The 27,919-nt window shown below is 35.7% G+C and overlaps 1 pseudogene; it reads left to right on the plus strand.

Moving 5' to 3' along the window:
• Positions 1-27,919, plus strand: part of LOC129923353 (golgin subfamily A member 6-like protein 22) — a 103,993-nt pseudogene that overhangs the window by 65,644 nt on the left and 10,430 nt on the right.

Here is a 27,919-nt window from a genome sequence, read left to right on the forward strand (position 1 = left end):
TAACTATTTATCTATCACTAATTGCAAAGTTTGGGCCCTCTGAGTCCACCCAACTCTAATGGGTACCTGGCATTAGTTGAGGAAAAGTAAAGGCGGTTGGTCATTGTGCTGGCTACATGATACCCTCGTTAACTGTAGGCCACAGAATCAGATGACCTTTACATCATCTGCCCTATAGACCACAAGGTCTGAAAGGGGAACTTTACTTACTTACTTAATTGCAGAAGTGTTGTACATAAAAACATTCCGTACTCAAGTTTAACTGCCATTAGTTAGAATCAATATCTTAAATAGAATAAGGTGTAATTTTTAACATTAAGCCACAGAAATGTGACCCTACAATGACTATGCTACGAGTAGTAGTTGTTATTTATAATTATAGCAATCAATTTTTTTGTTAAAGGCCCCTAGCACTATTTGATCTTCAAATTAGCTTAGTGATATTGTAATATGTGATTTATATTAGCTGATATTTTATTGCTTTCATGGATTAACAAGAATTGGTTCTGTTACTTTTCATAACATTTGTCATTACACCACAACTGATGCCTTACTGAACACAATGGTCTAATGAGTGAAAATAAAGTTATTTATTTTCTAATCTTGTTTTCAAGTTTCATCAATTTTTCTTTTACTTGGCAGAATTTACAACAGAGTAAGAAGCATCACACAAATTTTATTGGGATATATAAATAGGGTCATCAAGTGGCTTCTATACTTTAAATACCAAACCACACCTTATAGTTCTCTAGTTCTGACTCAGTGTCATGTTGATCTGGTTGCTCAGTTCATCACATTTGACTTATAGCTCAAGATTTGAAATAATAGGGAAAAAAAAAAAAAGCTCAACATTTCTGTAACTTTGTTCAAAATTTAGATTAGACCAATGAAAATAATTATATAATTTCAAGTAAACTTTAAATGTATCAAATATTAATAAGGAGAGATAATATTAGACCTAAAGGCTGTGGAATATGCTAAATTTGAAGTAAGTGGGAACTGGGAATAAAGGGAAACAACTGAGCATGATGTATATTCTACAAACGTACGTTTCTTGTTAGTGAAAGTAAACATGAGGATATAACATGTTATATGTTACAGATTTGTATTTTCACTCCAAAGAATTTGAAGGAGGGTGCCATTCTATTTTAATACTATAGATCAAGTAAGTGATAAATGCATTATAACTAAGAAAGAAGATAGCGAATAGAATAGGAGCAAGTACACAGCCCTGCTTGACGCCATTTTCTATTGGAAAGTGATCAGACCTCTGTGTCACACTGGCTTTCAGATAAGACCTAGTCCACTAAAGAGTGGGTTAGTCGGTCGAGCAACACTCGAGCAAAGATCTTTCCTGCTACTCACAGAAGTGTAATGCCTCTATAGTTTTAAGGTTTGAGCAGATAGACTTGTCACCCTTTTTGTATAGGGATATGATTACGGAGTCTCGAAGTTCAGGTAGGACCACGCACTTCTCCCAGCATAGAGCGAACAAGTCTGTTAGCCTCTCGGTTAGGGCGACACCACCCATTTTAAATATTTCAGCGTCCATCAGAGCCATGTACCTTGTGTTTCTTTTTTTTTTAGTTTAGATATTGCTGTCTCAATTTCCTCAGATGTCGGTAGGTCGTCGAGCTCCTCTCTCATAGTTTTCTGGGGGACATTTGCAAGCGATTCCTTCGATAATGATGGGTCCATTGAGGCAGCGATTGCACGAAGGCATCTATATCCGGCTTCGTTCTACCGGCAATGTGTCTACTATTCCATACAAAAACAAAGGAGATGGTCATAACGGAGCTTCTCTATGCCGATGATTGCGCCCTGCTAGCTCAAAATAAACATGACCTCCAGAACGCGGTAAACGAATTTACATACGCTGCCGCCTAACCCTAACCTCGGGAAAACAGAATTCATGTTCCAGAAGTCGCCCAATAAAACATACTCAGCCCCAAGGATCACCGTAAACGGACAGCCCCTTAATGTGGTAGACCACTTCACATATCTAGGTAGTATAGTGTCAAATGACACCTCACTTTCAAGGGAAGTTGATAACCGTCTCGCCAGGACCAGTAGCGCTTTTGGACGCCTTCAGGCGAAAGTTTGGCGGAACAGATCGCTCCGCCTGCCTAAAAAAATGAGTGTCTACCAGTTGGTGGTTCTCTCAACCCTTCTGTATGGCTCTGAGACATGGACATTACATAGGAAACATCTAAGACTTCTTGAGCGCTTCCACCAAAGATGCTTGCGCTCCATCATGGATATACGATGGCAAGACCGCACTACAAACAGCAATGTCCTTGCGAACGCCGGTATGGACAGTATAGAGGGACTTTTTTTGGTGCGACAGTTGCGCTGGGTAGGGCACGTATCCCGTGGGAAGCGTGGTCGAGAGGCCAAGTGTGCTTGAACTTGGCTTGGCTTGGCTACCTAGAAGTTGGCTCGAGGTTCGACACCCGACTCAGGCAGAGTTGTGTTTACTGAGCGCCTAAAGGCAGCATGGAAAACCAACTCCTAGATACCCCCTCCCCCCCACTGGTCCACAAATGAGATTGAACCAAAAGCGCTCTGAGCATGTTATAAGCATGAAAGTAGCGCTATATAAAAGCTATAATAATGAGAGACGAACGTATGCCAAAGGCAGTCTTTTTTTTTTTGGTGAACTAAAAGGTGATCGACGTAACAGAAGCGCCCTACGGAAACAAGTCAAAGACCAGCTTAGGCGTCAACTTCCTTTGGCTGACATAGAAGAGAGTACCTGGTTGCATGCGGCCTCAGAGCAAGACAGCTGGAGGTCACTCACGAAGGCCGCGGGATACACATTTGAGACCAAATGAAAATCTGCTCCCTAGGACAAACGCAGACGGCGAATAGAAAATCTAAATCGACCACCTGCGGACAATGGTTATGCTTGCCCTGGATGTGGCAAAATAAGTAGGTCACAGCTGGGACTACGCAGCCACAGGAAATACTGCATTCCTGTATTATATAATTATATAAGATAAGATATAATCTTCGGACTCAAAGACTAGCCTTATTATTATTATAACAAAGAAAATAACGTGTCATTGATCTGATATAGCATGTTCAGTTAGTATAAGCATATAGATATAAGTACTGTCATAGACTAGAGTCTATATATAATCTATGGTACTGTCAGTAAAAAATACTTTTAAAATGTTTCGTATAATCTTTTTTTTTTCATTTCAAACATGGGTATTCGTTTCGGATCAACATCAGAGAGAGAGAAAAAAAAGGGGTTATGTGACACGGTTTTCGTCTGGGTAGTAATGAGCTCTTCTGTTAAACAAAATAAGAATTTTTCGTTGTTACAATTTTTACATGATTTTTAATTAGACTCTAATTAAAAATCATGTAATCATGTAGTCTCTAATTTAGAGACTAGATCTAGTCCATAGCCATAGTTTGGTTTCTAGATCTAGATGCGGCAACCACTGAACCAGTCATCTAAGATTCTAGATCTAAGAATAAAAATAAATAATAATAATAGACATCTAGATCTAGATGTAGATCTCAGTCTAGATTTAGATCTTAGCCAAAATAGAATCAGCGTCTAAAACTAATCAGCTAGCTAGAGGTACTTAGTGTAAGTGTAAGTAACTTAGCCTAGGTCTAGGTCTTCTTAGTCTTAGTAAGTTAGTTAGACTAAGACTAAGGCGTCTAAGGTAGTCGAGATTGAATCATTGATTCCAAATGTAGATCCTAGCTAGTAGTAGTAGTAGTAGTAGATACTAGATCGATCTATCGACTATTCTAAAAATAAAAAAAAAGAGTCAAAAGACTAAATCAATCTAATGATCTAATTCTATACTCAGTCAGTTAATTAATACTTGACTACAGTAGAGTCTACTTAAAACTTAGTCTTAGTTGTCTTAGTACTTATAAATAATAGTTATATAGTAAGTTACTAGTCTAGTTAGACTCTAGTTATTAGGACCATTGGATGATTGACAGTGTCCCAGGCCAGTGACAGTGCGTTTAGTGACACCAGGCATGACTAGAGCAGGGGTTTAGACTTAGTGACAGTGCAGTGAGTGACTGACACAGAGTGAGTGCTTTTTGAAGTTTTTGTGTATAGATCTAGATATGATATAAATTAACTAATAACTTAATATAAGTCTCTATCTAATTTAGTAATTATATATTAAAGTATTAGTTTACGTGACTAGATATGCACAATCAGGTGGTAAAACTTCCCATCGAAGGACCCTTTTGAAGAATGTTATGCAAGTGGCAGTGCCACGCTGTCTATTGCTTCAGTAATCAGGTCACAAGTTAACTAGCTTGACGGTGTCAGTAGTATCTCCCTCTAAAAAAAATAAATAAAATATTAAGATCAAGGCGTCAATGCCAGGAAGTGTCTTTTTAGATATATATATATAATATATATAATTATATAGTATACATGCTTTTGGCCTAGAGATCTAATTTTGAAGTCTTGATATTGTTATAACTGTGGAGGCAATGCAGATAGGGGAATTGTGTGTGTGTAATCAGCTGACACAGATAACACTGGCGAGTGCTTGGCAACCATTCAGCATAGATTTGTGTTGTAAACAGTACTGAGGCCAGTCACGTAGGATGGGTTATGTGACATCCAGAAAGGACAAGTGAAGCTCTATCGGTTTTGAGAAGGCTTTCAGGGAACTTATGTAAAGAGAGAAGGTGACAGTCAAAATGGTTTGGTTTGGATTCAAAGTGAGGACACTTCACAAGTACGAGACAAAGTCAAGTTCAGTACAGTGAGTCCAGTGTGAAGGTGGTACAGAACAGGATGGCTGCCTGGTCGTGCGGTTTGCGCGCTGGACTGTCGTTCAGATTAATCGACGGTCGAGGGTTCAAACCCTGCCCGCTCCCATCCCCCGTCGTCCTGCGGGAGGTTTGGACTAGGAAGTAAACTATCTTCAACTCTGAAGGAACATCCGAAACATGTAAAACAAACAAAACAGTTGAATCCAGTTCGAGCCTGGGATGAGGTGGAGAGGCCAGTAGAGTTTGGTACATCAGTATGGTTATCTACTTTGAAGCATTTGTACATTCATTGTTACATGTTGTCTGTGGTACAGTATTGGCTGTGATTTATTAGTCATTAGTTACTTTACACATTATTTGGAGCCATGACTTCTCAAGCTCTTTGAGTTCTCAATGATGCATTGTGCAGAGTATTTATTTGTGTCTGAATATAGACAGATGTTACAATATTTAAATCTAGTAGTGCTTATTGAACTTTAGATAGAGTAGTTTATTTATTCCGGACATTACATGAATTTGGACAACTTGAAGTGTTGTTGATTTTACCTCATTTTGACGCGATTTATTTGCAAAAGTGAGGGTTTGTGCACTGTGCATGTCCATTTTCAATCAATTCTATGTCACTTTCGTTCGTTTTCAATATTTTCCAGACAGTATACATCATTTTTAAAGTTGCATGGTAAGCCATTTTTATTTCTGTCACCTGGATAAACTTAGCTAGCTTCCGGATTAAAAGTTTTTTTTGGTTCCTGTTAAATGTTGTGCACTTTCAAAATTGATCATTACGTTCATTTATAGACAGAGCATCACTTGTTACATTGACTGTGCTTCATTTATAGACAGAGCATCACTTGTTACATTGACTGTGCTTCATTTATAGACAGAGCATCACTTGTTACATTGACTGTGCTTCATTTATAGACAGAGCATCACTTGTTACATTGACTGTGCTTCAAAGATGTGTCATTAAAATCTTAAAGGGGTGTTGGAATTCAGATTTTAAAAAGCGATGGAAAATTTATTTCGGACAACTCTCCAAGAATAAAAATGACCAAAAAAAATAGCCAAAATTATTATTTTTTTCTATGCTTCTATGGACCAGACCTAGTCTATTTCCTTTTGATAGTCTATGAGATTTTTCTATTTACTAAATAATTTTTTTTTCCTATTTCTAATCTAGTCTTAGCCTATAATATTTTTTTCACTCTTCTTTGCTTTTTATTTTTTTAACAATTCTTTTTGATTATAGACTAGATCAATTAATTCTAGACTACAGATTCTAAATTCAATTTTTAGATTTAACTCCAGATTATTTTAAATAGAATTGAATTGAATAAATATATATCAAATATAGTCTATTTATAAGATAATTTTATCCTTACAAAAGAATACCAACCAAAAATCTTTTAGAAGGTTTTCCAGAAGCACCGATTCAAATTTCTTCCAATGGCACCCATTTTTTACTCCTCGCTCCATGATACCTTCATCCCATTAACTAGCCATCTCCCCAAACCCATTCTTCTGATTATTGATGGGCTGTACACCTCTCACACTTCCCTCATAGAAACATCTCAACTTTATTTTGATTACCAAATCATTTTGAATTGTCCTCTTCTCCAAGCCAGTCACCTGATGCAGCCCCTTGATCAGGCATTTTTTGCTGCCATTAAGAATGCTTGAAAGGATGCATTAAGATAGCACGTGGCATCAACTGGTGATGGTGTGTCCTTAGAAACATTTGCTAAGGTTTTTAAGCCTACATGGGAAAAATGTGCTAAAATTGAGTTAGTCAAGCAAGGCTTTATGGCTTCAGGGATATACCCTTTCAGTCCAGAAACAGTTAAATCAAGGCTGGAAAGTTGGGTCCCAGTTTACTGTACAGACCACAAACATCGTCATCTGCCTCACTGGCTGTGCAAACTCTTCCTTCCACCTCCTGTGATGTCTCACCTCTTGCTTCCCCACTCCATGATGCCCTACCTATTTCTCCCACCTCCCACGATGTCTTAACTCTTGATTCTGCCTCCCACAGTCCTGGCATCACTCATGATGTCTCACCTTTTGCTTCCTTTTCCAATGATATTCTACATCTTCCTTCAACCTCCCATCTGGCTCTTGTTCCTCAACTCTACCAGCAACATCACCTGATTCACCTTTACCTTCCACCTCATATGGAAGTTTTTTTCAATATTGGCTAATCTCCTAACAAGAGTTTTCCAAACATCATGACAAAATTATATTTGAAAAATTTAGTGAACTTTCCCTCTCTGAGGACATTTTAAAGATACCCTCCTTTAAGAGCAAGGACAAAAGTAGTGCTAAACCAAAAAAAATTAACCCCAACTCTCCCAATTCTTGTAAGCAGCGAGGAATTTTGGCAAGCCTTTAAGTGCAAGATTACAGAAAAAGATGAGCAAGAAAAGATTAAAATATGTAGGAAGGTAGACAAAGATGAGACAAAAGGATGAAGATGCACTGCAAAGAAAATTCTTGAGAGAAAAGAAGAAGGTAGAGAGACAATAGAAGAAAGATGATGATGCAAGGAAGAAAAAAAAAATTTGTCAGGAATGATGACTCTGAGGTAGAGAAACTGAAGGAGGCTGAACAGAAAAAATGTGACAATGAAAGTGGTGATAAAGTTTCTGACAGCCTTGTTGAGTAGGGAATGAAGATTGTCTTTAGGTTCTATGTAAACAAATGAAAGATTGTCCTGCTGGTTGCCTTACAAGAAACAAAAGCACTCTTTAGGTTCTATGTAAACAAATGAAGATTGTCCTGCTGGTTGCCTTACAAGAAACAAAAGCACTCTTTAGGTTCTATGTGAACAAATGAAGATTGTCCTGCTGGTTGCCTTACAAGAAACAAAGGCACTCTTTAGGTTCTATGTAAACAAATGAAGATTGTCCTGCTGGTTGCCTTACAAGAAACAAAGGCACTCTTTAGGTTCTATGTGAACAATGCGATCAGTGTTGGCACACTTGTTGCACAACAGTCCCTCAGAATGCAGAAGAAGGATTAGAAAAATTCAACCTTCTGTGTTCCGCCTGTTGCCTCGATCAATATCGTTAGTTCACATTAAACTTTAAAAAAAAATGTTATCATACATATTTATTTAACTCTTTACTTTTCTATATTAAATACTTTCATTATTTCATGCTATATTATAGCATTCATAATTATTGTTATTGTGATATTATTGTTAAAAAGTTAAAGATGGTCACTTTAATTTTATTTTTATTTATTTTCACCAATTGTGATAATATTGAAATTGTAAATATATACATTTGAATACAGCTGTATATAAATCTTTCTAAGCCTGTAAAAAAAATCTTTGTTTTTTTTTTTTTCTTTAATTTTTTTTTTTTTACTTTTTTGGTGAAAGTAAATAATATTAATAACATGTTCATGCTCAGAAACCACCAAACAAAAAATTTAAAAAAATAAAACCTAATTAAAAATTATATATTAATAAGAATAGTGAAAAATTAATACACACAACATAAAATAAAAAGTCCAAATTAAAGTAAAGCTCTCAATAAAACATGCAAACATAAAATAAACTACAAATTAATATAGGCTACAATCTTCATCATTTAACTCTATTCAGTCATACAATATAAACTGATTTTAGTATGACAAAACTACTTTGAAATTAAAAATAAATCTATATTGTCTTATTGGAAATGCATGGGGTATCTTAGAATTTAGTTAATATTAATATAAAATTAAAATCTGAGTTTATTGAAGCCTGAAATAAATTATGGTGTCCGAAATCAAATAAACTGTGACAAATCTGTCCGAATTAAATAATGACACATGGTCTCTTTGACCTTAAATATAATTAAAAAAATATAGGATAGGGGTACAAAAATAAGTAGAAAACCTTTTCTTCTTAAATTAAAGAACATTTTGGTACTTCATTTTCGTTTCTATGTCAAACAATTATCAAATAATGCGCTGTCAAAGTCAAACTTTGAAATTTTGGCCTGTAGGTGTCCAAATAGCATAAACTACTCAAATAATTTTTAACGTATGCTCCAATTTTTGGCTGAGTCTTACTCTGCAAGTGACTGGTCTAAAATGTTTTTGTTCTGAAATGGCTGTTATTTATTAATGTTTTGTTTTCTCTACCTACAGATCTTTGAATCAGCTTGTTGACTTTAAAATCATTCTGTATAAATAAATATAGAAATACTGTAAAATGTTCGACATTATTGTTCTAACAGAAGGTTACACCCAGCTGGACTCACAAGGTATAGACTTTATTTTTTTTCTTTGTTTTCTTGAAATCATTTTTTTTTATTCAAGAATACTTAAGGACTTAATGGTATTAATCATTTATAACTTGTAACCCATTGACATTTTTTTAATGTTTAAATATTACTGAAACCCTTGGCTTTAAAGGTTCTGTTTTTTTGTTTTTTAAAACCTATTCTGTATTTGCCAATAGATGGTAAAACTTTTAATTTAGGGACCATGGCTTCTCAGCTCAATAAGTTGGCAGTTATCTATCCTTACATATTCTGACATACTATTGGGACCTACATGCACTCTCTCTCTCTCTCTCTCTGTCCTAGTTGATCTAGATCTAACTGCAAGATCTATATGTGATATAATGACTTCAATGATTTATTCTGGGTTTGATTTGACCCCGCCTCTTTCCCTTTTACCCCCCCCCCCCCAAATCTTCACATAAGCTATTGTAATTAAGCTAGATGTCAAATCATTATAATTGCATACAAATGGTGTTATTATTGATAATTAGTGCTATTGTATTCTATAATCTACTTTTAAAAGGCTTCATCATAAATAAAGCTCATAATTTGATTCAATTTGAAAAGATGTGGTAACACATATTTTTTTTTATACTAGAGCAACATTTAAAAAAAAAAAAAAAAAAAACAACTAATGAATAAGAAAATATTCATTCCTTTGATTTATAAAATTTAAGACCAATTTATTCTCCTACTTAAATATTATGAAATTTGCTGTATACATATTTTTTTTTTCAAAATCTACAATGATATTAATATATCGTTTACTTTGAAGGAACTGTTAGATCATGTAGCACCATCACACTACTAAAAGGTCCCCACCGCAACATTATTGTTAATACCGGGAACCCTTGGGAAAGGGACTTACTTCTCAAAGGTAAACTTTAATTTTACTTTTCATTTTTTATTTTCCCTTTTTTAGGATATATTTACCTCTAGATGATCTGCACATCTTTGTGAATAGATTTGTATCTGAACCTTATATAGGCCAGACTAGATTTGTATCCGAACTTTATATAGGCCAGACTAAATTTGTATCCGAACTTCTTTGGTCACCTACTGAATACATGTAGGATTGCTTAGATCCAATATTTTCCATCTAAATAGCTTTGTATTGCTAATTGTCTATAAATCTGTCTTTCATCCAGTAAAATCTTTTCTTATATAATACTGGTACTTGGACTCATGCATTTCTTAACATTTTTACAGATGTTTAGTTTTTCATTTTGGCTGATTCAGACAGATATTTTATGTCTATTTGAACTATTTCTCAGAAAGAAAGGCACTTAAAGTATTAGACCATAATTGGAAAAAATGATTCACATGTTTTAATCTTTCACTAGTTACTGTTTCGAACCTTGCAATCTATTGTACAGATGATTATGTGGCCAGCACAATGACCAACTGCCTTTACTTTTCCCAACTAAAGTTAGGTACCCTACCTATTTCTTCTTGGGACTGTGGGTCACACTCGAATTCTTGCTTAGCCTTTAAGATCAGTTTTCATCTCCAAACCAAGTATTTCTCAAATATTTGCTGGTTGAAAACAATAAGAATTTCATTTGTGCTGCCTTAAGTTGGCTGGAGAATTTTTTAGCGCTGTAGGCTTTTACAATGAAGGCTTTTAGAATGTAATGAAAAAGAAGACATATTATTATAAAACAATATTCTGATTTTATTTATCATAAATATTTACAATATGTATAGAATCCAAATTTATGTATCGGTATTAAATGTTCATTGACTCGCTGTTTTTTTTCCGCCCCCTTTTCACATTTGTTCAAATTGTCACTCCCCACAGTTTGAGAACTACTGTCCTAGCCAAAACCTCTTGCAGGGATAGAAGCAGTCTGGTTCTATCTTTGGACCCTAGTGGTGACATTCTCAAACACAGACCACTCTTGCAGGGATAGAAGCAGTCTGGTTCTAACTTTGGACCCTAGTGGTGACATTCTAAAACACAGACCACTCTTGCAGGGATAGAAGCAGTCTGGTTCTAACTTTGGACCCTAGTGGTGACATTCTAAAACACAGACCACTCTTGCAGGGATAGAAGCAGTCTGGTTCTAACTTTGGACCATAGTGGTGACATTCTAAAACACAGACCACTCTTGCAGGGATAGAAGCAGTCTGGTTCTAACTTTGGACCCTAGTGGTGACATTCTCAAACACAGACCACTCTTGCAGGGATAGAAGCAGTCTGGTTCTAACTTTGGACCCTAGTGGTGACATTCTCAAACACAGACCACTCTTGCAGGGATAGAAGCAGTCTGGTTCTAACTTTGGACCATAGTGGTGACATTCTAAAACACAGACCACTCTTGCAGGGATAGAAGCAGTCTGGTTCTAACTTTGGACCATAGTGGGTGACATTCTAAAACACAGACCACTCTTGCAGGGATAGAAGCAGTCTGGTTCTAACTTTGGACCATAGTGGTGACATTCTCAAACACAGACCACTCTTGCAGGGATAGAAGCAGTCTGGTTCTAACTTTGGACCATAGTGGTGACATTCTAAAACACAGACCACTCTTGCAGGGATAGAAGCAGTCTGGTTCTAACTTTGGACCATAGTGGGTGACATTCTAAAACACAGACCACTCTTGCAGGGATAGAAGCAGTCTGGTTCTAACTTTGGACCATAGTGGTGACATTCTAAAACACAGACCACTCTTGCAGGGATAGAAGCAGTCTGGTTCTAACTTTGGACCATAGTGGTGACATTCTCAAACACAGACCACTCTTGCAGGGATAGAAGCAGTCTGGTTCTAACTTTGGACCCTAGTGGTGACATTCTAAAACACAGACCACTCTTGCAGGGATAGAAGCAGTCTGGTTCTAACTTTGGACCATAGTGGTGACATTCTCAAACACAGACCACTCTTGCAGGGATAGAAGCAGTCTGGTTCTAACATTGGACCATAGTGGTGACATTCTAAAACACAGACCACTCTTGCAGGGATAGAAGCAGTCTGGTTCTAACTTTGGACCCTAGTGGTGACATTCTAAAACACAGACCACTCTTGCAGGGATAGAAGCAGTCTGGTTCTAACTTTGGACCATAGTGGTGACATTCTAAAACACAGACCACTCTTGCAGGGATAGAAGCAGTCTGGTTCTAACTTTGGACCATAGTGGTGACATTCTAAAACACAGACCACTCTTGCAGGGATAGAAGCAGTCTGGTTCTAACTTTGGACCATAGTGGTGACATTCTAAAACACAGACCACTCTTGCAGGGATAGAAGCAGTCTGGTTCTAACTTTGGACCCTAGTGGTGACATTCTAAAACACATACCACTCTTGCAGGGATAGAAGCAGTCTGGTTCTAACTTTGGACCATAGTGGTGACATTCTAAAACACAGACCACTCTTGCAGGGATAGAAGCAGTCTGGTTCTAACTTTGGACCCTAGTGGTGACATTCTCAAACACAGACCACTCTTGCAGGGATAGAAGCAGTCTGGTTCTAACTTTGGACCATAGTGGTGACATTCTAAAACACATACCACTCTTGCAGGGATAGAAGCAGTCTGGTTCTAACTTTGGACCCTAGTGGTGACATTCTAAAACACAGACCACTCTTGCAGGGATAGAAGCAGTCTGGTTCTAACTTTGGACCCTAGTGGTGACATTCTAAAACACATACCACTCTTGCAGGGATAGAAGCAGTCTGGTTCTAACTTTGGACCCTAGTGGTGACATTCTCAAACACAGACCACTCTTGCAGGGATAGAAGCAGTCTGGTTCTAACTTTGGACCCTAGTGGTGACATTCTAAAACACAGACCACTCTTGCAGGGATAGAAGCAGTCTGGTTCTAACTTTGGACCCTAGTGGTGACATTCTCAAACACAGACCACTCTTGCAGGGATAGAAGCAGTCTGGTTCTAACTTTGGACCATAGTGGTGACATTCTAAAACACAGACCACTCTTGCAGGGATAGAAGCAGTCTGGTTCTAACTTTGGACCCTAGTGGTGACATTCTAAAACACATACCACTCTTGCAGGGATAGAAGCAGTCTGGTTCTAACTTTGGACCCTAGTGGTGACATTCTCAAACACAGACCACTCTTGCAGGGATAGAAGCAGTCTGGTTCTAACTTTGGACCATAGTGGTGACATTCTCAAACACAGACCAAAATAACTAGGCAGCCATCTCTTCTGTTGACTAGTTGCTTGCATCCCTCTCTGCACTCAGAATGACAGTCACAGAGTCAGTTCTGTCCACTCCTTGCTCGATTCTTTCCCCCTTTATAATTCACCAGATGAAGGACAAATGATTTTGTAACATGACCATACATTGTTTATGGTTTTATCAGTAGTCAATAGAGCACCACGAGAAGGAATCAACTTCAAAACACTTGTCACAGTACAAATAATGTTGTTGTTTTTTTAACTAAAACAGATGTTTAGACACAATTTATATTTGTCTTCATATTGTTACTACTTTAAAACATTTAAATACTGTACTCTTCCCTTTGAGGCCACATACTTTTTTTCTTTAAGGTCAAGTGCATTTGTCTTTGAGGCCAAGTACCCTTTTCTTTTTAGGCCAAGTACTCTTTAGTTTAAGACAAGTACTCTTCTCTTTGAGGCCAAGCCATTCATGAGACAATTCCAGTACATCATTTTCTTGCGACTAGTCATCTGGCCTGCATTTTGACAACCTAAAATAACTTTCTCCAACATAATTCACATACATAAGATCTGACTTACATAAAATAAGAGTTAAGATCTTTTTTTACTATTTAGAATCTGTGTATGCTCTGCAGCTTTGAGTGACCAGGGTTTGAAACCTGAAGACATCCACTATGTTATTTGCTTAAATGGACACATAAAACAGATTGGCAACCTCAACCTCTTCTCTGGAGCTGTCCATTGTGTAGGCTATGATATTTGTCAACATGATCAGTACTTACTGCATGAGTTGAAAGAGGTATCTACAGACTAATATTTTTTGTTTTTAGTGTTTTGTGCAGGCACAGTTTTAATTCTTTGTATTGCTCCCCTATGATTGTAGTAGTTGCATAGATAAAGATTTTGTAGACATAATAATGCAACTAGCGCAGCTTCCCTTTGCTATCTTAATATCCATATAGCTGGTGAAGTAAAAGTTCATCAGTCGCTGGGCCATTTGAAGAGATTATTCTAATCAGGTCTTAAATGTAACTTTTCTATGGGAAGATTGGACAGACATCTTAATGTAGACAGAAAATGTGATTGTTCTACAAATTTATTCTTAAACACTCAAACATTCATAAATGTTCTCAAATCTTAAGGCAGTTCTCAGAATCAAACTATCCAACTCATCACATTCCATTTAAATTCCTCTTCTGCTATACTATGGCATTATGATGTAGCCTGATTTAGACATTTTAGTTTTTGACATGCTGAAGTTGAAGTTTTGTTTGTTGACTGGCTTGCATTTTGAACATGTTTATGTATTTGTATTGATGATGTTTACTTTTGATATCCTTGAGTTATTTTTGTGTAAAACAAGATAAGAAATAGAAAACTTCATTGTTACACTGACTGTTTAAATAGAGCTAAGTAATTTTTCCCTATTTCATTCATTTGTTAGTAAATAAAGCAATTGGCTTGTTTTATCAACTACTTTTCATTTGTCATTAATAATTGCATACAATGTTTAATTTCTTTAAATATCTTTGCGTGCTGAACTACCTAGAATGTCATCATTATCCTTTCCTTTAAGTTCCGGAGTATGATGAATGTATATGTCAGATCCTTTCTATGTGCTAATTTCTTAGTATAAAAAATCAGAACAAATTAATTTCTTAATAAATAAAAATACAAATCATTTTGTTTGAATAAAAACATCATTTTAATCTTGAAATAGCTTGAAGAAGCCATCATTTAAGGGAATATCTCATGTTTACTTTTTTACAAATATCTTTCTGAGTCCTACCCTGCGTCACTGCACATTATGGATAAACTTTTCTTTATTTATTCTTGATACTGCAGGTCTTATTTGTTCTTCCTGCAGGGGATGCCCTTCAACATAGATGAGGATGTAGAAATAGGGCCAACACCTGGTCATACAGGAAATGATGTGTCGGTGGTGGTGAAGAAGGCTAATCTTGGAGTATTAGCAGGGGTTGGTTAGTTGTTTTTTTGTTGTTGTTGTTAGGTGGTGTAAGAAAAGTACAACCTTCTGCTTGACACAGAAAATCATGTTGAAGGATTGTACTATCCAGCTTTAAAAAGTATGGTTAAAGTTTCCTTTCCAACCTTGCAATCAAAACGCAAGATGATGTAAAGGTCATATGTTTCTGTGGCCCCCTGGTTCGGAAGCCAAGGGCTTTACTGTTCAGCCATTGGGCCTCGTGCTTATTTTCAAACTGATGTTTAATGTTTTTTCAATTTTGTGTTTCACAGGGGATTTATTTTATTGTGAAGGTGATCTTTTCTCCCCCTCCCTTTGGCTAAAAAAAAAGTGAGCGACCAAATCTCCAGGTGCAATCAAGATATACCATATTGGAGATGACTGACTTTATCATACCAGGACATGGACCTACGTTTAAGGTGCATTTAAGTTGTTTTGTCCTTCCCTTTGGCATGAGTCTGTCTTATATGTTTACAGCATTGTCATTTTCCTCTTAAATGATGTGCATTCTTGAAAAGTTTATGTTTGATTTTAGTAGTATTTAAGTTGATTTAAAAAAAAAAGTTGGATATAAAACCATTTTTTAGATTGATAAGTGTATTGCCAGGCCTAAGGCATTATCTGTTGAGATTATGTGAGACTCCATGACCTGGTACATTACAGTTTGACCACTCACAATCTGTTGAGATTATGTGAGACTCCATGACCTGGTACATTACAGTTTGACCACTCACAATCTGTTGAGATTATGTGAGACTCCATGACCTGGTACATTACAGTTTGACCACTCACAATCTGTTGAGATTATGTGAGACTCCATGACCTGGTACATTACAGTTTGACCACTCACAATCTGTTGAGATTATGTAAGACTCCATGACCTGGTACATTACAGTTTGACCACTCACAATTGTGATTTGTTTTTAATCCAAACTGTAATATCTGCAACTTATAGAATGTATAAAAAAGTAGCCATTGGACAAATGTTCAAACTGAAATGTGCTTGTAAATAATAATAATATGGGATTAATACATAATATTAAAACAGTTTAGGCACCAGTATCCAACATTAAGTCTGATTTGAGCTGATCAGATTTTTAAAGACTGAATTAAGAGACAAAATAAACTAGTGCAAAATTTATTTTTTTTATTCTGAAATTTTTTCCTTCTTTCAGGTCCCACAAGGCTATAAAAGTCAGAGGATCTTGGACGAACATGAGGAACACATCAGCTCTCCACAGATGACAACATCCACTTCAGAATGTATTATTATTGAAACTAATTAATTGTTTTTTTGTTGTTTTTTTTGGACAAGTTCTAGATTTCTAGATTATGAAACAAGCAAATAACTATGCATACAAATATATTTTTTTTTTAAATATTAAAATTGATATTTCTTGATTTCAGAATCTAGAATGTAGTTGTATTTTAATCCAGAATGCTTTACTAAGCCACCTCTTAACATCTTTATGTTTCCTATAGTGGATGAAAAATTATACTGGACGAAAGGAACTGCTGAAATAGATGAAGGAAACAGAGGCGATGGAAACGAGGTAATCCTTTTTTTTTTTCCATTTACAAATATATTCTGTTATCAGATGTAAGGCTTGCTAAGAATACATCATATGGTCTATTTCTAGGGGTGCACGGGATAGTACTTTTTTATATTTGGCCGGAGCTGAATATTGTCGAATAGTAAAATATGATATTCGGCCGAATCTGGATACCTACATGTCTTCTAAATACCTTGTGTTGATGAAAATTTTGCAAAAATGTTAAATAACATACCTATATTATTTTTTTTCCTTGTATATACCTTATTGTTTTAAACTCTTGTTACTGCCTAATTAACTAATCTGTGTAGCATGAGTGTCTGTGTATGTGCGACCAACTGTAGAGGGTGTGTGTGGGAGGGTCAATGAAAATATGTAACTAGTTACTAATGTAAATTTTTCAAAAGTAAAATCTGGCTTGTATAGTGGGTAGATGTATGTATTCATGAATGTAGACCAACAGCTGATCATCAGACTTTAAATTTAAAGTCTAAAGACCGCTTCTGGTTCTGGTTTCAAGGGATTTATACTGATAATAGCTGTTAGTTAATAGTTGTAATCTGAAGCGTTAGTTGGAATCTGAAGCGTTGTAGATCAATATTTATTGTTTTAGATTAATCCATTTGATGTAAATGATATTAGGTTAACAGCGGGAGCATCAATAATACCTATTTATAGCTTGAACCTTAGATGGTGCCGAAACATAGTTTTAATTGTAGTCTTTAGGCCTATTATTGAGATCTGTTTAGATCTACAGTTGTATAGGTCTAAGAGCTTTAGGAAAACCAAATATAGAAGAAAAAAAAACTCTTCCACACCCTCCCTACCAAAAAAACCCATAAATAGACTGTATGTTTGACTGATTGTAACAACCTGGTCAGATAGATGTAGTGGGCTTACACATATAGTCCTAGTGTAGTTTGTATTGTTGATGGTGTTGACCATCACACGTTTTTTTACCTTGGGCATATGCAACAGTGTTGAGTGGTCGTCAGGCAAAAGGATTGGCCTGGTCAATCAAGCATGTAGACTTAGTATACTCGCACACTTATTACAGGGGTTAAGTGTTTCTTAACACTCCAGTATATGTTTGTTATTTCTTTGCTAGATATAATTGCGTGCCGTAGATCAATTTCTTTTATGTGATTTTAAAATTTACTGTAAGTTTTTCCATTATAAAATAAGTCAATAGAATTAAACAATGAAATGAACTTTCTTCACATGCACATCTTTGTTTTATTTTATTGTGCAAAGAACCTATGCCTATGTAAAAAAACACATCTTCCTTAATTATTTCTGATTTTATTGTGGTTTCTGTAACTGTAACAAAATGGCACGGTAATAAGCCTATAGGTGTTAGGAAAATTAGATCAACCGTAATATTTATTTACAGTGTAGTATGCTTCCTTAGCACATTGTGTTTTTCCATTCTGGCTTAAAAATGGTCAATCTCTATCAGTAAATTGAGTGAAATAAAATAGGCCTGGTCGTGTCTTTTACGCCAATATACACAAATCTGAGACTTGTACTTTTTCTACAAAATAATTAGTTACTGGATAACTGGGCTATGCTTTGAGTTTGTTCTGTGTAGCAAAAGGTCACTCATTTAGTTATTCCAGCTAACTGAGATTTATATCCAAGTAACTAGGCACACAGGAAGAGGTGTGGCCACTAGTACAGTCACATGGTTGAGATTTTTCTACAAATAAGCAAACTTATTGTCCAGTTACTCGTGTAGAGGTGTGGCTCCCTAATTAAGATTTACTACCAAGTAAACAAACTCAGTTCCCCCATGTGCCCCTTTCCATCGTATCTGACTTGTGGTCACCTGTCAATCATTGAACTCAGTGTGATGGACTAAAATAAAAGGGAGTGGGAGTTTTTCATCTCTACCCCTGAAAATATACCTGGTTACCCGTATAGAGGTGTGGCTTGAAGTCCACCCCCCTACTAATGATTTACTACCAAGTAAACAAACTCTCTCGTAAGGTGTGACCTCTAGAGAGTGTCAATATGCTGGCATTAAACCTACATCCATCGTATTTGAATTGTTGTCACCTGTCTATCAATAGACTCAATGTGATGGACTAAACAAATAAAGAGAGGGGTGGGAGTTGTTCATTTCTACATCTGGAGATATACCCGCACAGCATGACGTAGTCAAGGGCTATAACATCTTAACATGTTAACTAACCCCCTCAAAGGTCAAGACAAAATGAAATTGCATACCATTTGTTGCTCTATATGTAAAACACATATGTAATGTACAGTTTCATTTCTATTTATATTAACACACCTTGTCTTTATAATATTTGATGTTTGCTACATATTCATGTAGGCTCTATTTTTAAGCACATTATTATGTTTTAATATTAACATTAATACATTCTATAACAGACATTGATGGAAGGAGGTCCATTTTGCGCATATTAAATAGGTGTACTTTTTACTATTCGGCCAACTACCTGGAAGTGATATTCGACCGGAGCCAAATATGGCAGAATGGGTAAAAAAGGCCAAATATTCGACAGAAGCCGGAGCGACTATCCGGTGCACCCCTATAGGCTATCTATTACATTGCTATGAATTCAAGAAGAGGGTCTTTTACTTTGTGAAAGGTGAAAGGTTTTGTAATAGACTATAACAACAAGAGTCTCAATTAACACATTGAATTTTTTTAGTCTTCCATTCGTCTCCTTTACTCCAGCATCTTGTTATGAGTCTGACCCACTTTTACACACAGTCCTGACTTACACACTTTCTTTGCAGTTCACTCAACCGATTACGATGAAGATCAACTGGTCATTTCTTACACAGGCACACACACTGCACTACCAGCCACTCAAAACACATTCACTTACTATCACAGGTTTTTCTATGACCTTTCGCTTGTAGGCCTTCATTCAATTCTTTTTCTTGATTTTTCTATTGATTTTCATGTGAGCGAAGAGCTTTACCCTCTTTTAATACTCAAGGTAGCTAACACATATGATGTGCTAAATTATAGAATGTAATTCTTATATTAAGGACTGCATCTTAATTTCTAGGCACCTCTTCTCTTTGTCTTGTATAGATAAGTCTAATCAGAGGTAACACTGTAATAAGGAAATAACACAGGTGTAAGGCCAAAAATATTAAGGCAGTTAACGCTGATGAACAATGTCGAACAAGAAGTTTAATACGTAATGAAGGGAACTGTTGAATGTTGTATTATCTAAACATCTACTACTTCAGAAACTAAAGCCGACCTGACTCAAGAGCTGCAAAAAAAGTCTTCTATTAACCTTTTGCTCTACTTCCTAAATCTAGTCCTGGATAAAACACATATGAACTGTGTAAAAGTATATCTAGATTTATCCTTGACTATCAGATGTGTTATTTGTTTGCTAGACAGCTCAACCCTATTATACACAAGGAAAAACACCTGGCAGTCTTTTCATCATTTAAAGCAAATAATCGACTAGACTAGAATCACTAGACCTATCTGACCAATAGACCAATACAACACACATTTATGGTCTACTGTCCAACATTTAGTGTTCTAGCCTGTTTATTTTAGGGCAGAGAGGGAGGGCTGTAGATGAAAGTGTTACTTTTTTTTTTCTAGGGTCGATTACCCAGATGTTTAACTGTAAATGTGTAAGTCAAGAAATCTAGATCTCAGTACTGCAGACTATAGAATCTATTATATAGGCCAACGCTTCCGAACCATCTGTCAAATGTTTAACTATCTGTTTTAAGTTGAAACTATAAAAAAGATAAACATCTAAGTTCTCCTATTATAAACAAATTATAGTTTGGCACTAATTAATTAATTAAAACCACCAATTATTGTTCTAAAACACTTCAGCTTCCCACTGTAAATTAACAAAAGTAAGCAGAGCATGAGATGTAAACACAACCATGTGATGTAAACATAACCATTTGGAACAACCCCATTTGCCATCACTGTTCTAGATCAACAAATATTAGATTATAATTTAATCTAAATTTTATACTAATTACTAAATGTAGTAAATTTTAGGATCTAATCATTCTATCATTAATTTAGATCTAGTCATCTAGACTAGTGTCACGATTACGCTAGATGTCTAGATCTGGAAAATCTAGATTACTCTAGATTTAGACTTTACATAGTGACAGAGTAGATGATACTAAAAATTGATAAAGATTTTTAGAATCTAGGTAAGATCTAAAACTATAAGAAGATCCAATACTATAAGAACTACTCTGAATTTAGATCTTAACTTGGTCAGAGTCTCTATATTCTATCATGGAGACTATCTAATTTAGTCTAGTAGTAGTAATCTAGATTAGTTTCTAGCTGTATTCTGTGTTTAATATATACTTTATAGACTTTTTTAGAATGGTAGAGATATTTAGTATATTATTATGGAATGTATACACACTTCTGGTTAGTGTGATTCCAGCCCCCACCTCATTGTGGTTGCCCTGGGGTGGTCAAGAAGAACTGTTTTTTTTTTTTTTGGTTGTGGTTTCATGGCCACGACCAATGTAAAATAGCCACGCAGCTCTGTCCTAGCTTGTTGGAAATATGGCAAGCTTAGTAGCCACTGTACCTGACTCACCAGGTTCGGAATGAAGGCAAAAAGCTGGAGGTCAATGTGCTAGCTGAAGAAGACTTGAACAAGTGAGCCCAGCCAATTTCAACATTATAATGCCATTGCACTGAAAGACTGCACAAAACAGGAAGAGTTGAAGATCACCTTATCAAACAAGTTCCAGCTCCTAGAAGAGGAGACAGTAGAACAGACATGGCAGAAACTGAAAAAAAAACAGTAAATTTCACATGCCAAGAAGTACTGGGTCTCAAGTCATACACCCACAAGGAGTGGAGTTCAGCAGAAACTCTTCAGAAGATCAAGGAAAGAAGAGAGAAGAAAGCAGGCATGAACAACAGTAAAACAAGAGCAGCAAAAGGAAAAGCACAAAAAAGAATATGCTGAAATAGATAGGAGTATCAAACATAGCATCAGAACAGACAGGCAAAACTACATTGAAGCACTAGCAAAAGAAGCAGCTCTTCAGAACAGTACCAAAGAACTGTAACCAGTCATCAAAAACATATCTGGAAAATTTGCCATGTCAGAGAGGCCAGTGAAGGACAAAAATGGTGACTTGATAACAGACGAAGAGGACAAAAGAAGAGACTGGTCGATCATTTCCAATAGCTTCTTTACAGACCTACTCCTGTCAACCCACCAAAGATACCGCCAGCTGTAAGAGACCTATCGAGTGCAGTGCACCCACTAAAGAAAAGTAAAGTTCCCCTTTCAGACCTTGTGGTCTATAGGGCAGATGATGTAAAGGTCATCTGTTTCTGTGGCCTACGGTTAACAAGGGTTTCATGTGGCCAGCACAACGACCAACCGCCTTTACATTTCCCTAACTAATGTCAGTCAGGTACCCATTAGAGCTGGGTGGACTCAGAGGCGCCCGAGGATCCCGAAATTAAAAATCCCAGTCTTCACCAGGATTCGAACCCCAGTCCCCGGTTCGGAAGCCAAGCACTTTACCGCTCAGCCACCGCGCCTCCACCCACTAAAGAGCTGACTATTTATTTGAAGAAGTAGTTGATAACAACGCAAACCATATTCATCTATTGGAATCTGCAATAGAAAAATTTGATGTAAGATTCAAGCATATATTGTATTTGTCCTCACTGTCATGAGCTCTTTTGCAGAGTAGCATTGTCTCTATTCAATCACACTGAAGAAATCTAATTAGAATATATCTTTCTTGAGTTTAATTTCTTCAAACTTGATTCAATCAAATAAGCTATCCAACAATAAAAAAATTAACATGAATCACTTTTATGAAATAGTTGGCTATCTTACAATATTGTCAAATAACTGAAGTACATAAACTACTAGTCGAATAATGACCACTGAACAATGACTCATCTAGGAATCTTCGTGTTGCGTGGCCTTTCTTGTCTTGCTACATAATTCTTAGTCTTCTACCTATTCCTGACTACTCATGCATGTTTACCTAAACATCTCTTCAAGGTCATATAAAAGAATGACCTATTTACCTAGTCGTTCACTCACACACTCCACTTTTAGCCCACTTGACTAGTTAACTTATTCTTGGAATTAAGGCACTTAACATTATTTCCTGTACCATGACAAAAATTTTTTTCTTCCTACTTGAGCTATGATAGTACAGAATGTTACTGGTCTCTGCCCAGATTTTCAACTGTTTATTGTATTCACAAAACTTTTTTTTTTCCAAAAGGCTTCCATTCTGTATTCTGTTTGTTCATTTGGCTTCAAACAAGCTACAAAATGAATGTCTGTCCTTGTGTCACTTTCATCTCTAATAAGTTCACAATCTCCATCAAATATTTCGCTTACACCACTCTTGATGACGTCTTGAATCGTTTCTTTGTTCTCCTCATCATCTTCTGTACTCTCTTCCTCACTCAGGCTCGCTTTATTAAGTCTGTTTAGTGCCACTCTGACAAATACACCGCTATGTCTCACAAAAAAACTTTTCCATCTTGAAAGACCAGGTCCCAACCATCTTTCTTTGCCTTCACGCTTGTAAAAAAACTTTGTCACCATTTTCTGATGCTTGAACTTTAGAATGCAGGGCTCATTGTATTCTTTCACTTGAATCAACTATGTTATTCTTAATTAGGAGAGAAAGTCTAAATTACACTTTTTTTTTTCTTAAGTTCATTCGAGAGTAGTAGTTGCTGTTTGTTTTGACAGGTTGAACTAAAGGAGCAAAAAAGAACTAAAGAAAACTTTAGGAAGAGAATGCATGAAGTAAAGGAACTGGATATAACAGCTGACAATCTGTGAGTCTTGAAAAATATATTTATTTACTTATTTTTTTACCATGTTCTTATCAAATATATGAATATGTTTTTTTCTTACTTAAAATGTGAGACAAATAAAACAGGGTTCTCAATTCTATATGAATAGGACAATATCTTAATTAAAGAGCCTTTTTATTACCCTCTTTTTGTTCTGTACATTGTCTTCTTTAAGATTTAAAATTACATGGCCCCCAGTAAATGTGCATTTTGGACATAAATTATAATAGGATGTCTAAATAAGATAACTTACTAAACTTAAGAGTTGCCATTTCCTACTAATACCAATGGATGACACTGTTAGACATTGTTATGTACAAAATAATATCCTAGAATTAGCAAAAAACAAGAACAAAGCTTTTTAAATATTTACTCTCATTCTGAAACAGTAAAAGGAAAAAAAAACAATTAACTTAGTGAGTGTATTATGAAAACAATGTAATGAACATCATAATATATAAAGCAAAACATTTTGGCAAATATTTTTTTAATGGTAAAGTCAGTATATATCCTCTTAGCACACTCATCAAAAAAAATGTAGGCTTTCATTTATTGACTTATTCAGACAGACTTAGCTTGAAATACACCATAAAAAGTGAAATTAAAATAATTTTTTTTTTTAAAAAAGCTTATCAGATGATCCAATTATTGTCAGCTTTAGTAGAAAAGGTGAAGATACTAGAAAAAGATTAGCATTAGCCTACTATAAACATATACACCTTAGTCAAGAGTGAGACCAACTCATGATCTTTTTAATGCCTATGAAAATGTCTTAGAAGAAACTGCAACAATAGAAAAATGAGATTTCTTCTTCTTATATAATACAGACGTTACTTCAAAAAAGAAGATGATTACATCCTACGCGTCATGCATTTAGTCGTGCATATTAACCAATGACTTAAATTCTGCCAAGTCACTGGTTTTCCTGGCTAGCTCAGGCAACCCATTCCATGCTCTAATAGCACTAGGGAAGAAGGAGCATTTGTTAAATATTTTGACAAGATATGGACAATCAGTAGAGAGAGTTTTGTAGGTGAAGGAGAGCTGAGAAAAGTACAACCACCACATTTCTATATTTAAATTCCAGTGTTTCTCATACTGGGGAAAGGGAGAGGGGCTTAAAGGTCCTGACAAAGGGGGATGGGGGCAGTCAATACAATTTTAGAAGCAAAGTAAAAGTTTGAATGTCATTAAAGTTATCACTCCATGTTTGAATATTAACACACACACACACAAAAATGTGATTCTTACCGTTGCTTCAATAAATTAAAATATTTTAAATAAAAGGCATCCTTCATCTTTTTAGAAGGACCTTTTCAAAATGTATACTGTTTCGTGAGATGTGACAGCATGAAGACATTTCAAAGTAACTCCGTAAATGTGACTCTATGTCTGAGTGGTTGAAATTCTCTCGACTTTTGAGATCATGCCTTAACATTAATAGTCTTTTTTATGCTTGAGGACATTTGTCTTATTGTGTATCTGTGTTGATCTCAGAAGCTGTTGTTGTTTTTAACTTTAAAAAAAAAGAAAAACACAATTTTAGTCAACATTCACTTTTGGATAGTTTCATTTCAGTTTTCTAAATGATTCAACTAAACACTTTATTTCTAATTCATTTTTTTGATTGACAATGTTTAAAATGAAACCAGTACGTCCCAACCCTATATTTCAACTGTAATAGGCTTGGCCAGAAATGTCAACTAAAAGTTTATTGCGTAGGCATCAGAAGTTTCTATTTAGTTTCAATTTTTTTTTCTTGATCTCAGGGTCAAGTCTCTAGAAAGTTCATTGAAAGAAAAAGAGCATGAGGTGAAACAGGAGCAGCAGAGAAACAGAGAGCTGGATGCCAAATTTAAGAATCTACTCCAGGAGAAAGAAAGTATTGAAGCTCAGTGAGTGTTCTCATTATTTGTTGATGAACTTAGGTTGAAACAAATTCACTTTGAAGAGGACTGATTCTAGATTGGCCTCGAGGGATTGTCATCTGTAGATGGAAATGTTTTCATTGTCGCCGAAGTCTGCAGCAACTTATATAACCTATAGATAAGAACATTAATTACATGCTAGGAAAATATTTTAAATTTCTGCAACATCTTATTTTAAGTCGCTGCTACAGGCCAGTTTACAAAAGGGGGAGGGGGGGGGGAATAGGACCAAAATTTCCTAAAATTTTTGTAAAGTCTATTCCCATCACTGGTATGTGTAACCACATATAAAACCACACTCCAACATAATCTTTCAGAGACAATACTATATTACTATATTGATTGTAAAGTATAACTTAACATTATGTAAAGGATCAATGAAAACAAGGCAGTTGAATCCTTGTTACATAATTCCCAAAATGTTTGCATGATAGAAGTGTGTTTATTATATAAAAGAGTGAAAAAAAAAAGGTTGATGACAGATCTAGATTTTTATAACTCTAGTGATTCACTAGGAATGTTAACCTTTCTTTACTTTCAGGCTTCAAAAAATACTTGATAATCATTACACAGAGAAGTCAGAGTTGAGTTCTAAGATTAAAAGTCTTCAAGAAGAGAAAAAAAACCTCAAAGATGTAAGAATTTAGTAAACTAGAAATAACATTTATTTTTTTGTCTTTGTCAAATCTATGACTACTGACATTATAGCTTATTGTTATAAAAAAACAACATGTCAATATGTTAATTGTCCAACAAGGCTCGATAAAAACTTGGACATGTGTTATATCAACATAAAAATGGCCTACACATCTCGATAGTTATTTCTCGGAGGGTTGGACCACACAATGATCCATCTTACACCCAAGTACAAACCAGTTTTAAAAAAAAACAAAACCCGTAGTACAGTCCATCCAGTCATGGTCTGACGACGCTGTTTTACAGCTACAAAGTTGTCTGGAGCAAACAGATTGGGACATGTTTGTAAACAACTGCCCTGACATAGATGAACATACCACAACCGTTAATTCATATATCCAGTTTTGTGAAAACAAGATTGTACCAAAGAAGAAAATTAAAACATTCAGTAATAATTGACCCTGGATGACCAAAGAAATAAAGGAAGCGATTCTATAAAAAAAAAGAATGTTCAAGAGCAGTTCTTCTGAATTCATCTCAGCCAAAAGAGCCCTTAAAAAGAAATTATTTGAAGGAAAAGAGAGATTCAAGGAAAAAATTGAAAGCTCTTTCAAGAAAAATAACTCTAAAGCTTGTTGGAGTGGCTTGAAACAAATTACTGGCTACGTACTCAAGCGCAAACCAATGTGCGTCGCTGACCATAACAAATTTGTCAATGAATTAAATGATTTCTACTGCCGATTTAACTGCTTGAGAAAGACCACCATGATTTATTGGCATCATTTGAAAACAGTAATAAAAAACCAGTCTCAAGAACTTTTCAATAAACAAGAAGTGACTAAAGATATTTAAACAAGTAAACACCGCCAAAGCCTCGGGACCCGACAAAGTAAGTGGCAAACTTGTAAAGCTATGTGCGGAATAACTGGCTTTTGTGCTAGATTCAACAAGTCCTGGCAAATGCACAAAATGTCTTCCATTTGGAAGACATCTGAAATAATTCCAGTACCTAAAAAGAAGATCATTGTTTTTCCAACATCGACCTACGTCCAGTAGCACTTACATCAATTCCAATGAAGTGCCTTTAGAAAATGATTTTAAAACATCTACTGAAAGAAGTCGAAACAGGTCTTGACCGCACCAGTTCGATAACAAACCGTCAAGAAGTATAGAAGATGCAATACTATTCATGCTGAATTGTCTATACCTGTCATTTTAATTTCTAACACTCGTGTCACGGGCCACATTAAGAAAAAGATACCAAAAAATGAAATAGAGAATAAACCATTTTAAATAGTTATTTTACAAATTTGTGGCTCCAATGGGCCTACATACACCATAATTAAGTTACGTAACAAGGGTTTCAGTTGTCTTATAACTGAAAAAGTTTTCTACTAAAATAAGCACTGGTAAACATTGTGATCACACCATCAATTTTTGTTCGGAAATGTGCAAGGCTTATGTAGACAACACAGCGTAGAAATCTATTGTCCTTATTGTTCGAAATTTCTCAAGCTGGAAATCTGGATTTGTAAGTCAATCAGTTCCAGTTGGTGTCACTCCTCAGCGGCAATAGTAATTATTTCAAAATCTGCTGCTCTGTCATTTAGTTTTGAAGAGATTTTCACCAACACCGTCTACTCGACTCGTTTTGCTATTGTCATGCCAGAAAGGCTGACAGGTTCATTTTTTTTCAGGCCGATTTTATTCCATCACTGCTAGCAAGCACCTTTTTATGCTTCATTTCTCTTGTTAATGTGAGCAACTCTGTAGCCTCCATTACAGTAT

This window comes from Biomphalaria glabrata, chromosome 16 (genome assembly GCF_947242115.1).
Source record: "Biomphalaria glabrata chromosome 16, xgBioGlab47.1, whole genome shotgun sequence".
Taxonomy (NCBI): Eukaryota; Metazoa; Mollusca; class Gastropoda; family Planorbidae; genus Biomphalaria; species Biomphalaria glabrata.